The sequence below is a fragment of the Oratosquilla oratoria genome, chromosome 20 (assembly GCF_046742065.1).
Source record: "Oratosquilla oratoria isolate Oo_2021 chromosome 20, ASM4674206v1, whole genome shotgun sequence".
Lineage (NCBI taxonomy): Eukaryota > Metazoa > Arthropoda > Malacostraca > Stomatopoda > Squillidae > Oratosquilla > Oratosquilla oratoria.
The window spans coordinates 5,816,533-5,831,532 of record NC_134796.1 but is presented as its reverse complement, the minus strand read 5'-3'; positions in this window follow the sequence as shown (position 1 = coordinate 5,831,532).

The window sequence follows — 15,000 nt, the reverse complement described above, 5'->3', positions numbered from 1 at the left end:
ATGAAACAAATGGTCAAGAAAAAAAAACATAAAATCATTAAACCCGGAGAAAATAATAAACTTAGTAAATTATTATTTAAAAAAAAAACACTCGCTACTTAAAGGTAGCCCATACCAAAAGAGAAAGGAACTTCAAAAGTCACGTGGCATTTATAGGTTCAAATATAAACGAGGGAATTGTGAAGCCCCGTACTCTACCTGTATTGGCATGATAATAAGGTTATCCCGTTGCCTTTCTTTCCAACTTACACCTGAAGACCCTAAAAACAACTGAGCATGGCATATCTCTAACAAGAAATATGCAAGAAAAGATATAGAGTTTGGATATATATACAGACAATAAACGCCTCCCATTCTTAGAGACATTGTATATGAAAGAGTTCAGCCCAAATTCAATCATACAAGAAGAGGACCTGTTATTCCCAAACATGCGAATAACCACCACTAACCCAAGCATGCAACAAATCTCCACCACTAACCCAAGCATGCAACAAATCTCCACCACTAACCCAAGCATGCAACAAATCTCCACCACTAACCCAAGCATGCAACAAATCTCCACCACTAACCCAAGCATGCAACAAATCTCCATCACTAACCCAAGCATGCAACAAATCTCCACCACTAACCCAAGCATGCAACAAATCTCCACCACTAACCCAAGCATGCAACAAATCTCCACCACTAACCCAAGCATGCAACAAATCTCCACCACTAACCCAAGCATGCGACAAATCTCCACCACTAACCCAAGCATGCAACAAATCTCCACCACTAACCCAAGCATGCGACAAATCTCCACCACTAACCCAAGCATGCAACAAATCTCCACAAATCCAAGGATGGGACAAAACATCATAAACCTAAGGATGGGACAAAAAGCTACAAAACCAAGCACGCGACGTCACAACTCGGAGCCGGAGGCTCTTCCAAGCATACGACAATCCGCCAATGCCCGAGTTACCTGGTAACCTCTCCCAGTTACTTAGTAACCTTTCCCAGTTCTCCAGTAACTTCCCCCAGTGAAGAGCATCTATGAACACAATCATACTCGTATTAATGTAATATCATTACTCCATTCTTCCACCTGTCTATATATTTTTCCGTCTGGTCCGTGGAATGGGGATTCTTTGGTGCAGGCTTCAAGTAGAAGACGCAGCAGATTTTCCGGGATGTCCAAGTGTTGATGGTGGGAACGGTAGACCTCCCCGTTGATGAGACAATAGACTTCATCTTGGAAGAGGTCTAGCGTTCCCACCATCTCCACTTGGACATCCCGGAAAATCTGCTGCGTCTTCTACCTGAAGCCTGCACCAAAGAATCCCCATTCCGTGGACCAGATGGAAAAATGTATAGACAGGTGGACGGTGTGGCGATGGGGTCCCCACTTGGGGTCCTCTTTTCCAACTTTTACATGGGCCTGGTGGAGAGAAGAGTTGTTTCTGTTCCCCATCTTCGTCCTTTCACTTACGGTAGATATGTGGACGACATTTTTGTGGAGGTCAGAGACCGAAAACATCTCCAGGATTTACGTGACGCGTTTATAAGTAGCTCTTGCCTTAATTTCACTCTCGAGCTGCATGATGATGGGTTCTTACCCTTCTTAGACGTTTTTGTTAAGCCATTTAATAGCAAATTCGTGACTTCAGTTCACGCCAAAGAAACTAATGAAGGAAGATGCCTGAACGCCGAAGGAGAATGTCCCACCTCTTATAAAAGAAGTGTCATCCGCTCTTACGGCAACAGAGCATTCAACCATTGTTCTATTTGGCCCCTACTCCATCAAGAGCTTCAACGCGTACACCAAGTCCAACAAGGACGTCCAGTCTATCATCATGTAAAAAGATGGAGGTTTATATGAGATGTCACAGCCCCAGCCCTGAGAAACGACCCCCAATCCTTCTGCATTATAAATCTTTCATGAGTACAGCATACCGTACTGATAAAAGAGTATTGAGGGAAATAGTTGAACAAGGAACCCGTCCCATAGACCCCAAGGACAAGTTGGAGCTCCGTATCTTCTATAAAAACATGAAAACCTCTAACCTCATCCTAAAAGATAACCTTTTCCGTACACAAAACCTCCTCAAAAGAAATAAAGTCGTGTACGAATTTATCTGCCCCCACGAAGACTGCAAGCTTCGTCCTTCCTCCTATATAGGAATGACGACAACTTCTCTTTCCCGACGCCTCACTTGCCATTTACAGAACGGAGCTCCAAAGAAACACTTTTCAGATACACACTCTACTTTTTTGCCCAGGGATATCTTGGTCGACAACACGAGGATCCTAGATTCCGTCAATGACAGCCACCGGTTGGAGATTCTAGAGGCCCTTTATATTAAGGAGAAAGCCCCCACTATGAATATACAGAATGGAATTACTCCACTGTCTCTGGCTACTCTACATGGACACTCATTCACCACCACATACAACTCCAAAAGAATATTTGACAGAATATCACCACGTCACCCCCCGGACATAAGGCCCACACTACAAGCAACACCAGAATCACAAGAGACAGATAACACTGAGTCCATCCATGGACAAACCCCCACCCCCCGCATTTATCGTGACCTCTCCCAATTACCACTTTAGTTTGTATTTAAACTGTAACAGCTTTGTGCCAAATATATTTTGTACTTGAAAATGCTCAAAGATGAGCGAAACGTCGAACGGTAGTATTTTATTCCGCCTCCCCGATGAGCCGAGATCTCTGATAAGAAAACTTGAGTCTATCAACAAGAAGTTCATTCTACCCCAAGCTGCAGTCAAATTTAATTCAACATTTATAAAAGAAGAATTACTGCCCACTTTTATGAATATTTTATATATATATATATATATATATATATATATATATATATATATATACATATATATGCATGTATATATACATATATATACATATATATGCATATTATATATATATATATATATATATATTCATATTATATATATATATGCATATATATATATATATATATATGCTTATTTGGTGTTACGTGGTGCAGAAATTAATATATTGGCTGCCTGAGTATGAAGAGCAAACGTGATGCAGTTGAACACTGATATAACCAGAAAGTATTAGGAGCCCATTCTTATAATGTTCTTGTTATTTCTGCGTTTGTTTGAGGACCTAATGATACATAAAGTAGCTAAAGAGTTCTCCATTCCTTTGCTGAACCTTACCACGGTCTCCCCTTCACCGTAGGAAATGACACCCGTCCCACCGATGTACCTTAGAAGCTTCTCAGAGGACCCTGTACGAAGTCAGCTGGGAGATAAACTGCGCCACCTTGAAACTTTTTTATTTTTTTATTCTAGACATCAATGCTCTTCAATCTTCCTTTTTCCGTTTCGTTTCTTTCGACTTACACTCACTTTGTTCTTCTCCGTCTTCTTCTTTGTTTTTCTTTATTCCCCTTTTTCTTTCTCCTTTCTACTTTCTATTTTCTTTGTTTTTACTTCTTTCTTCTTTTTTCTATTTTCTTCTACCTCTCCTTTGTCTTTTTCATTTTCATACTTCTACATTTCCGTCTCCCTACCCCCTCTGTTCTCTCTCTCTCTCTCTCTCTCTCTCTCTCTCTCTCTCTCTCTCTCTCTCTCTCTCTCTCTCTCTCTCTCTCTCTCTCTCTCTCTCTCTCTCTCTCTCTCTCTCTCTCTCTCTCTCTCTCTCTCTCTCTCTCTCTCCTACTCACTCTTTTTTTCTCTCTTCTCTCTCTCTCCTTCTCTTTCTGAGGCTTTCACTCTGAGGCTCAGTCTCTGACGCTCTCTGATACTCTCTCTACCTCTCTGTCTGTCTCTCTTTTCTCCTGTATGTGTTTTTCTCTCTCTTTGTCTATCTCTCCCCTCTTCTCTCTCGCATGGATAAGTTGGAAATTCTTGTTCTTTCTCTCTCTCTCTTTCGCTCTCTCGTTTTGTTCTATCTATCTCTCTCTTTCGCTTTCTCGTTTTATTCTCTCTCACTCTCTCCACTTTATTTGTTCTCTTTCTCATTCTCCCCCTCTTGTTCTCTCTGTTGTAGTTTCGTAAATGACTACAACATTGATGGAAAATGATAATGCGGATATACGTTAGACCGTTTAATTAGAGGAGTTTATACCCAAGTGGGTCGTACACTGTCAGCACCCAAGGTCAACAAATTGAATTGACACTAAGTCCTCGAGTGACTACACGTCATTCATATAACGCGTATGGCTGTGGGTTACCATATGTTTCTATAATTGGAATTGATTACATCCTGTGTTCATTTCAATTTGATATTTACAATATATAATTTTAATGCAAATTGATTATGATATATACTCGTGCAACTTATGAATGTGAATGATGTGCAAATGTTATCAATACAGTGTTAAGTATAAAGTAAATATTATGGTAACAGAGTTGTTTGTCTGCATAAGAAGAAGGCTATTTATAGAAACCTGTGGAGGTGGTCGTGAGATGTCAAGTACGTAAATGCTCTAATTGTTTGTAAGCATTGTGTATGTTTGTCTGTCTTTGTGCGTGGAATGCATGGTTTTAGGTATAACATCTCTTACTCTCTTCCTCTTTCTTACTATTACTCTTTTCCTCTCACTCTTTCTTATCCTCTATCTCTCTCATACTCTCTCGGTCCCTCTCACACTCTCTCGGTGGTCTCTCTTATACTTTCTCCGTCTCTTATTCTGTATCGGTCTCATACTCTCTCAGTCTTTCCCATATATTTTTAGTCTCTCACACTCTCTTGGACTCTCTGGGTCTCTCTCAGAGGGAGTTTATACGGTTTAACGGTTCGTCGAACGCGGTTCGGCAGACACGTGTTTAATGTGATGTGTGAACGTGTGAACAGGGTATTTGGTTGTCGAACACGTTGGTTAAACCCCAAATACCCCGTTCACACGTTCACACATGTAAACCCCGTCTTATATTCTCTCGGTCTCTGTGACCGTCTGTTACCATTCTGTTGCCAACTTTCTTTCGTGCTTTTACTTTCGTTTAGTAAGTCTTTGACATTCTACTTCCTTTTCCTCACTTACTTTGTTACGTCTAATAGTAACTCACAATTTTAGTCTGAAGGCCCTGTGCCTTCGATCATCCGATTTAGTAAAGTTTCACTTAGTATTACCCTGTGTATAGGAGAGAGGGGATTAAACGGTAGAGATTTTTCTTGGTTTTCTTTACGAATTCTTCTAGAACATGATTCTCTTAGATAAGCCACAGGACTCTCCTCGAGAAGACTCAATCTGGGTCCTAGGTCAGTTTTGCAATGACGTCATGATTTCCATATTCCAATGATCTTTAATTTTAAATTTAAGAACCTCCCAAAGGGCGTGATCTTACAATCGTGAAGCAATTGAATTTCCTCCTCCTCTATCCTTTTCTCCAATCAGATCCGTCGTTACAACTTTGCATGCAATACTGCTTACTCGCGCAATCTCGAATTTACAGCACACTGACTTAGTTTATATATTGTATACATCAACAAAAACAAGAGGAAATAAAATGGAGTACCCTGCGACTGTTTGTAAACATTAGGCGGAGAGCGAGCTTGTACATCTCGCCTACGAACTGTTGCTTACCAAACAGCCAACTCGTAAAAATAAATCCTCACCAATTACCTCCCTTTCTACCTTCATCTACTTCACTTGTCTACTTATATCTACGAGCCTCATCTACGAACCTCTTACAGGGCTCGGCAGCTACCACTTGGTCGTCCTGCCTTATTCTTTTCTAGTGCCCTCTTACAGGGCTTGTCATACATATAAAACACTAGGGAGTTGGCATGTCTTACAAGAAACCAACTATTAAGACTATTTCTGCGTAAACTGGCAAAACAAGGTTAAAAGAAATATCATTCAATGAATGTTGTCATCAACTGAACTCAAAATGTAATAAGTAACCCCTCCAAAATGCACAAATGCCTATAACATCAAATATATAATGACCCTTATAAGATCCAATATATACATATGTATATATATATATATATATATATATGTATATATATATATGTATATTTTTAAACATATATAAATTGGTCTGAAGATATCATAAATTACCAATAACAAAATTAGAAAAAATGTCACAGTATTTTGTGTCTTCCTCCTTAATTGTAAATTTTGATTAAGAGTAGCAGCAATTAAAATAACAAATCATTAGATAAATAGTTTGTATTAGAATTCAATGGAGGATGTTCTCACATTTTCAAAGATGATGAGTTGTGTATCTGTGAAGTATGTCACAACAATTATACTCGTATGCACAGTATTACAGATGTTAGCAATAGTGGAGGTTGTCCATGCATGATTTCACATTTGTTTCACAATTGTAAGAAACTGACTTCAACTTTTTGTCTAGGACACATAGTAGTGAAGCTACATTAGAATTTTCAATGCTTCACAGAACACAAAATTAAAATATCTTTTAATATTTACTGGTGTTATTCTTACATATTGCCAAGGCTCCAAGTCTTCATGACTGACCACGGCTTCAGGTCTTCACGACTGACAAAGGCTTTAGGTAGCACATCTGTACGACACACAACAGGTTGCATCTTAGATCTCCCATCTGGGGCATACACCATACATATAAAAAAATATTAATCTTATCTGTAAAATTATTTGGATCAATACATAATTCACAAATGATGCTATAAACTTATTCCTGATACTCCTCAGGATTTATATTTTTTCTAACTACACTAATACATTGTGTTTTACAATCCGCAGTGTCACATTTATCATCATCAAATTCTTAGTTCTTTTTAGATAATCTATATGTCTAATTGGCACTTATTTAGTTTCAAAGTGTAAGATCTTGTATTCATTTCCCCGTACAAAATAATTTATCCTATATGCACCTGAGTACCTTGATAAAAGTTTATTGTGGATTATATGTAGTTTGACCATGATCAAATATCCTATTTGTAATTCTATTATATGTACTATTTTGTGCTGTTGCTTTTTCATCTCTTGCGTATAATATCTTATTTGTTCTCTAAATCTTTGATGTATAGCTTGAAATGTATATATTTCTTCATGTTAAAAATAAGAATCATTCTTTCGACTGGGATAAGGCCAGATTAGTGTTCAAGTCCCACTGCGGTTTCAGGAGGAAACTAGTTGAATCAGCATTAATTGAGGAATGCCCCAACATTAATATTTCTAAAGTTCAGTGGACTCCAGACATTATTTCCCGAGCGGCGGTTAGCAGGCTTGTTCGAAGCTTACAACCCCCCTCCACTTCACCCTCACCCTCCCCCGCCACCCCACCTTACCTCTCTCTTTTCTTTGTATCTGTAGCTTATAATTCCCCTTTGTTCTTTCCTCAAGAGAGCTACATTTGGTAGCCGAAATATAGAATCTTCTTTCATTCGAAATTTATTTTCTCCGGCTGTTGGTTTCTTATGATATATATATATATATATATAATATATATATATATATATATATATATATATACATATATATATATATATATATACACATATATATATACATATATGTATATATATACATACATATATATATATATATGTTTAGTTTCTTATATCTACTGTACGTCTTTACTTAACATATCAGGATTCTAATACTAATGTGCTGACCTTTAAAACTTAGCAATATTGAAATTTTTGGCTATGTTTGGCCTCTGAGGTGTCTTTTAAGTGTCTAATAATAATCAATTGCCAAAAAAGGACTATCTAGTGATTGTTTCTGAAGTATTAAAAACGTTAATCTTGTATTTATAGAAGAGCAAAATGTCTAAATTCTGTATAAGCAAAATATAGGATATTTTCCTTGTCTGAAAATTGCGGTCTTGGTTAACACGGTTTCAGGCGATTGAAAGTCCGGCCAATCTGGGCTCTACCTTTAAGCTGACTAGTATGGGACCCAAAAGTATTTATATAATGAGATATGATGTAAGCTTGGTTGAGGGATTGCAAGGTGCTATTGATCTGCCAACAGCTTGGGAGAGCGCCGAGTCCATTTTACTAGATAATTTCGTTAACCTCCTTTGTCCTTCTTTTCCCGGCTCTTTCTTTACCTCCTCCTTTGTCTCCTTGTCTTCTTATCCTCCTTCTCAGGCGCCTCTAATACCTCCTTTGTCTTCTCTTTCTTGTCTTCTCTATCTTCGCTCCTCGCTCTCCACCTCCCCTTTAAGTTGGTTCTCGCCTTTCTCTCTATTTCATAATGAACTCTTTGTCTTTTTCCTTTGCATTTCTTAGAAGTCTCCTTCAACTTCCCTTTATATTTTACTTCACGTTGTCCGTCTTTCTTCCCTATATACATCTATCGTTTATTTCTTTTATGTCTTCCTTTTCCTTGCTACTTTTCCTTAGCTATGTTCGCTATATCATTTTATCGTTTTCTTCTCTTCAGTTTTATATCATTCTTCTCGGGATATTTCTTACTCTTGCTTATTCATCACATTCTCTCTTGTTTCCTTCTCCTATATTTTCTCTTCTTTTCGTGTTTTTTTATATTGCACTAGCTTTTCCTTTCATTTATGTCCTTTCTCCCATTACTTTACAATATTATTCATCATAGATTATTTCATCCTTTTTTTATTCCTTATAGATAATTCAGTATCTGATTATAGTAATTTCTCTTCCCATTATTCTTATTCTTGACTGAATATATTGATTATTATCAAATTTTTTTTTATTCTTCACTGATTCCCTTTTTCATGACTAATAGGTACTTTTTTGACATATATTTTGCAATGAAGAATTCTGCTTCATAGTCCTTTTACAGTTCTTTCTGTCATCTTTACAGTTTTCTTTTTTGCTCGAACAACTATTTTTAACATAACTTTACCAACGTCTCTATGTTTCTCTACGTTTCTCGTTAACTTGCATTCTCTCTTCCTCTGTTTCTCTCTCTTTTTTTTTTTTTTTTTTTTTACCTTTGAGGAATTAATGACAAATAATCCATGTCATAAAAGAAGGCAGATGGAAAATCAAAGACAGTGGGTCTAATTAGACCATAGATATGCATAAAGATTATAATATAACCCAATTCGTGGAGCGGGATGGGAAACGAGTTTATAAAAGTCATACTAACGAAGAACGTTTTTATCTGCCTTGATATTTGAACTAAATCATTCGGCTTTTAATTTGTTTTCAGTGTCTTATAATCACGGTATAAAAAAATAATCATAAATTAATTGAGTTGTGGGTTTCTATCTTATTTCGCCATGAAAGATTTAAAACAACAGATTGATGAGGTATGGAAAGTTAGTCTATCTATATAACAAGAGCTTTTTTCCCTTTTATAGGGGAGATAGCTAAGTCAAAGACTCGTAACCACTCCAACCCATTCCACTCCCATCCACCACCCTTTCCTCTGTCTCATCTTAGCTCCTCATGGATAACAGGTCTTCCCTGTATCCCGTGTACTGTCCTGGGTCAGAAACAATATAGCAAAACACAGTACATCCACAGCAAGCCCTGTACTTGATCGACGACCCATCATCTCCGTCCCCTCAACCAGAAAAAGAAAAGACAGCGAGGAATACCTCCAGGCTGCGACAAAATAACATTCAGACATAAGCACCCTCTCCCCCATCCATCGCCCCTCTCTTCCTTGATTAACAGTATCATCTATACAGTCACTCTCTACTCATCCCTATCTCCTGTCGTCTCCCTTGTTCAACAGACATCCACCTCCTTCTCAACGCCCCATTCGCCTCATCCATTCATCTCATGCTCGGTCGTTCCCTCAAATTTACTCCCTCCATTTCTGGCCTCCACACGTCTTTTTTTTTTTTTTCCTTACTCATTCTTTCCATGTGTCCAAAACATCCCAATACTCTTTCATCAGCCCCATCTCCAATCTCCTTTTCCACTCCCGCTCTCCTCCTCACCTCCTCGTTTCTCATTCTATCCAACTTAGTAACCCCTACCATACTTCTCAGACATTTCATCTCAAACACATTCAAACTTTTTCTCTCTGACCCTCTTAGATTCCAGGTCTCTGTCCCATACAGTACCGTCGGCGCAAGCATTCCTTCATATCATTTCCTATTTCCATCTATTCCTAGATGCTAGTTTCTCATGACACTTTTTAATCCCCCAAGGTATTTATTTGCTTCTCTCAATCTACAATTTACTTCTAACTCCGCTCCTCCCTTCCCTGCCACATGCGACACAAAATATCTGTAACTATCTTCTTCCTCCAGCCTCTCTCCTTTAAGATTTACTCCTAACTCACTGCTATACTCTTCCCATTCGGGTCTTAATGGCAGCTAAACCTGGATGGAGTGTGGGACAAAACATCCTTCTCTCTGTAGCCTTATGGGATCATTCCTATGAGATGTCAAGGTTTTCGGGTTTTTAATGTGCGTGGGTGTGCTACAGATGACAGTAAAAGGGAAGAGATAGGCAGTATATTTGTGAGAACAAAGGTGGATATGTTGGTATTAAGTAAAACTAATTTGGAATGGAGGTGTCGTTTTGAGTTTGGGAGTGTAGTGTAGAGGGTGTAGGGAGTAAGTAAAGAACGAGGAATTTGGGTGAAGGTGAAACTGGGAAGGGAGATGTGGGTCTTTGTAAGCGAATATGAGCCTGATAGTGAGAAGAGTGTAGAGGAAAGAGAGGCTTTTTTGACAGATTTGTATGTGTGCGTAGGGAGTGTTGGGAGGAATGTCATTGTAGTGGTACTGGGAGATCTCAATGCTAGAGAAAGGGATGAGCCGATAGATAGAGTTGTTGGGAAGTGTGGAGTACCAGGTAAATATCATAGCGGAGAGTAAATGGTGGAGAGCAACTAGTTGCCATTAATGGTGTTTTGTTTCAAACATCATTGTATTACTCATGCAATGATGTTTGAATCAGTACCAAAGCTCACGCGTGTATAACACATGTAATACTCCAGGACAGCGCTAACCACCTAACATGTGAAACGGGTAAGGAGAAAGTATATTAAAACAGCGGTAATTCAAGGGTCAAATAACAAATAATGAAATGAGGGAATACTCAATATTGCGTGCCCAGTAATAATTGTTATCATCATTTTCTTTTCTTTCTTTTCTTTTCTTTTCTTTTCTTTTCTTTTCTTTTCTTTTCTTTTCTTTTCTTTTCTTTTCTTTTCTTTTCTTTTCTTTTCTTTTCTTCTCTTTTCTTTTCTTCTCTTTTCTTTTCTTCTCTTTTTTTTATAGTGGAATTTTTTTTTGGAAGACCGTCAGTGAGTTGCCCGGTAATATGAACTTCCCCGAACATTCCGCTGTCCCATCCTCGGGACAAAAATTTCAAACTAAGTGTGAGTTTTTCGTCTTTGTACTTGAAAAAAACCCACCAACGAGTTAAACATTTACATTCACTAAAGGCTTTATTTTCAAATGTTCTTCACTCTGCAAAATCGATATCTGATCTAGCTAGCTTAAGAAATGGAACGTTTAGATTTTATATTAGGTCGAGAGAGATTATTTTTTACAAACAAAGCTTTTTTTTTTCTGTCACTTTATGTTTTTTCAAACTGAGTAACCACAATCTGTCATCTTAGGGTTAACATTATCAGGCCCGGTTCTTCTTGATGAATAAACGCTATTCGGGATGATATGAAGTAACTTCATTCGTCTGGACTTAATGTTGTAAACATTGTCTTAAGATTCAGAATGAAATTTATAGATAACTCTGTTCTACTCTAAAATGGACTTGATGATTTAGGCAGAAGAGATTTGCATGTATCAGCCAAAATAATATCAAATTATGGGAGAGGTTACGCAAAGACTTTGGCCAGCCAGTGAGATAGCTATTTTTTAGCCAAATAAATATTCACTATATCACCTGGGTTAACATATACTAAGCATGCCATTAGCAGTAAGTGTAAACTGGTTCGCTTAAATATCTTTTCGTGGTAAGGAATTTCAAATAAAGTACAATGAAAGTAGAAGAGCAAATTTTTACATTGAATGAGAATCAGACAAGAAACAATGGTCTTAAACTCTCCGGAAATAGATTCAATTTGGAAGTAGGTAGAAACAACTTTGCCAACCGTGTAGTTAATGAATGGAATAAACTTCCTGCACAAGTAGTGCAATGTAGTTCAGTTCAAAGCTTTAAGAATCATTTAGATAAATACCTAAGTAAGATGCTGTAATGATTATAATTTATCATATATTATTTGTTTTTGTTTTGTTATCATTTGTCTGTCTGATTTTTATTCATTATTAGTTATATGTCAATTAATTATTATTTACTATTTACCTGCTTGTTTATTATTTAACTATACCTATGCATTTATTTATGTATTTTATTTGTTATTTACATTATCATAGTTTTTATTTATTATTTTATTATTAATATGATTTTTTTTTTCGCATCCGACCTAGATATGGATCAAAAGGTCTCCTGTCGGCATGCTCCGCCTTTGTAATCCTTTGTAAGAGCAAGAGACAACAAAAGATTTTTCGATTAATAGCTAAGCTGGATGTATAATAATGAATAAATACAGAAACAAATATGCAAACAAATAAACAGATAAGTAGATGTACAGTTCAGTAGATAAACAAAATTAAGAATTAACAAACTTAGAGAAATCATTGTACATTTATTTAATACAAATCTAACTTAATCTTAATTGCGTCGAAAAGGATTTTTTTTCAGGTAGATTATTCTAGTCAGTGCAACAGTTTTCATCGGTTTGTCTTTTGCCTTTCAGAAGACTTTATCTGTAAAAGCCGGCCAAAGATTCATTTGGATCAATTCTAGACGGTTTTATGCAAGTTAGAAAAGTATCTCTCAAAATATCAACATTAATATGTAACTCTTAGATTTCGTTACTTAGTTTTGGTTGCCACCAAGTGTTTTCATTCAGCCAAAAAAAAAAAAAAAAAAAAAAAAAATCTAACTCCCAAAGGGCTGAAATATGACCTCATTATTCCCTTTGCAGCGTCCTTGTACCTTTGACAAATGCCTCCTTCGGGAATTGTGGTGGGAATGATCAATACCAGAATGGGAATACTTCTCTTTCTGCCAGATGTTGCTCGTTCTGGCCCAGGAGCTCTTTTATAAAGGCTCTGCAAATTTTCATAATTTCTATTATTTTCCCCCCATATAAACAAATGCTTTCAAACAATCTCAGTGAGTCTTTTCCGTCCTGTGAACTAATATATTGATTTACTCGTGTTTAAACAGAAAATTCAATCCGCATTTTTTTCTGTTTCACAATACATATCATTTCATATCTCAAATAACTACTCTGACTCAAAAGCTTTTGCCAACCATTCTATTCCGGTGATGCCGGGTTATCTAGGAAGTCAGCAAATAGTTTTACTTATTTGGGTGAAAAATTCGTAACTCTTACACATAATGAATTATAATATTTAGATTTATATATGGTTCATCCTTTTCAGGATCACCACATCTGAATAATTCAACAAAAGACATAATTACACTCGAATATTAATGTGCTTAAAGATCACTGGCGAGGGTTATATTCACTGGCAAAGTAAAACACACACACACACACACACACACACACACACACACACACACACACACACACACACACACACACACACACACACACACACACACACACACACACACACACACACACACACACACACACACGCACGCACACGCGCACACACACACACACACACACACACACACACACACACACACACACACACACACACACACACACACACACACACACACACACACACACACACACACACACACACACACACACACACACAAACACACACACACACAGACACAGACACACAGACACGCACACACACACACACACACACACACACACACACACACACACACACACACACACACACACACACACAAAGGATTTACAAAGGATTACAAAGGCAAAGCATGCCGACAGGAGACCTTTTGATCCATATCTAGGTCGGATGCAAAAAAAAAAAAAAAAAAAAAAAAAAAAAATTAAAGCTATAATAATGTAAATAACAATTAAAACACACAAATAAATGCATTGGTGTAGTTGAATAACAAACAAACAGGTAAATAGTAAATGATAATAAATTGACATATAACTAATAATAAATGAAAATCAGACAGACAAATTATAACAAAACAAAATAATTACAGCATCTTACTTAGGTATTTATCTAAATGATTCTTAAAGCTTTGAACTGAACTACATTGCACTACCTGTGCAGGAAGTTTATTCCATTCATTAACTACACGGTTGGCAAAGTTGTTTCTACCTACTTCCAAATTGAATCTATTTCCGGACAGTTTGAGACCATTGTTTCTTGTCTGATTCTCATTCAATGTGAAAATTTGGTCACTTTTGATGTTGTCAATTCCCTTTAAAATCTTAAAGACCTGTATCAAGTCACCTCTGAGTCTACGCTTTTTTAGGGAAAACAGATTCATGTGCTTAAGTCGATTTTCGTATGAATTATTTTTGATATTTGGAATCAGTTTTGTGGCTCGCCGTTGTACTTTTTCCAGTCTGTCAATGTCTTTAATGAGATTCGGTGACCATACGGAAACAGCATAATCCAAATGTGGACGACCTAACGATTTATATAGCTTGTTAATGAGTGATGGACTTTTGAAATCAAAAGATCGCGCAATCAATCCCAGAATCTTATTTGCTTTCTCAGAGGCTGAAATACACTGCTTGGATGATTTGAGGTCGTTACTGATAATTACGCCGAGATCTTTTTCACTATCCACTTTTGTTAAGGAATTTCCAAATAACTTGTAATCGTACTTACTGTTATTTTTACCTATGTGCATTACCTTGCATTTACTTGTGTTAAATTTCATTAGCCACTTTTGAGACCATTGCTGTAATTTATCTAAATCTTCTTGAATATCTAATTGGTTTGAGTGATCATTTGCCACTCCGCACAGTTTTGTATCATCAGCAAATTTGGAAACAGTAGATTTTAGTCCATGGTCTATATCATTTATATATACTATGAATAGAAGTGGCCCAAGAACAGAACCCTGAGGAACTCCACTTGCAACACTTTTCCATCCAGAAGTTTTTTCCATTTAAAACAACTCTCTGTTTT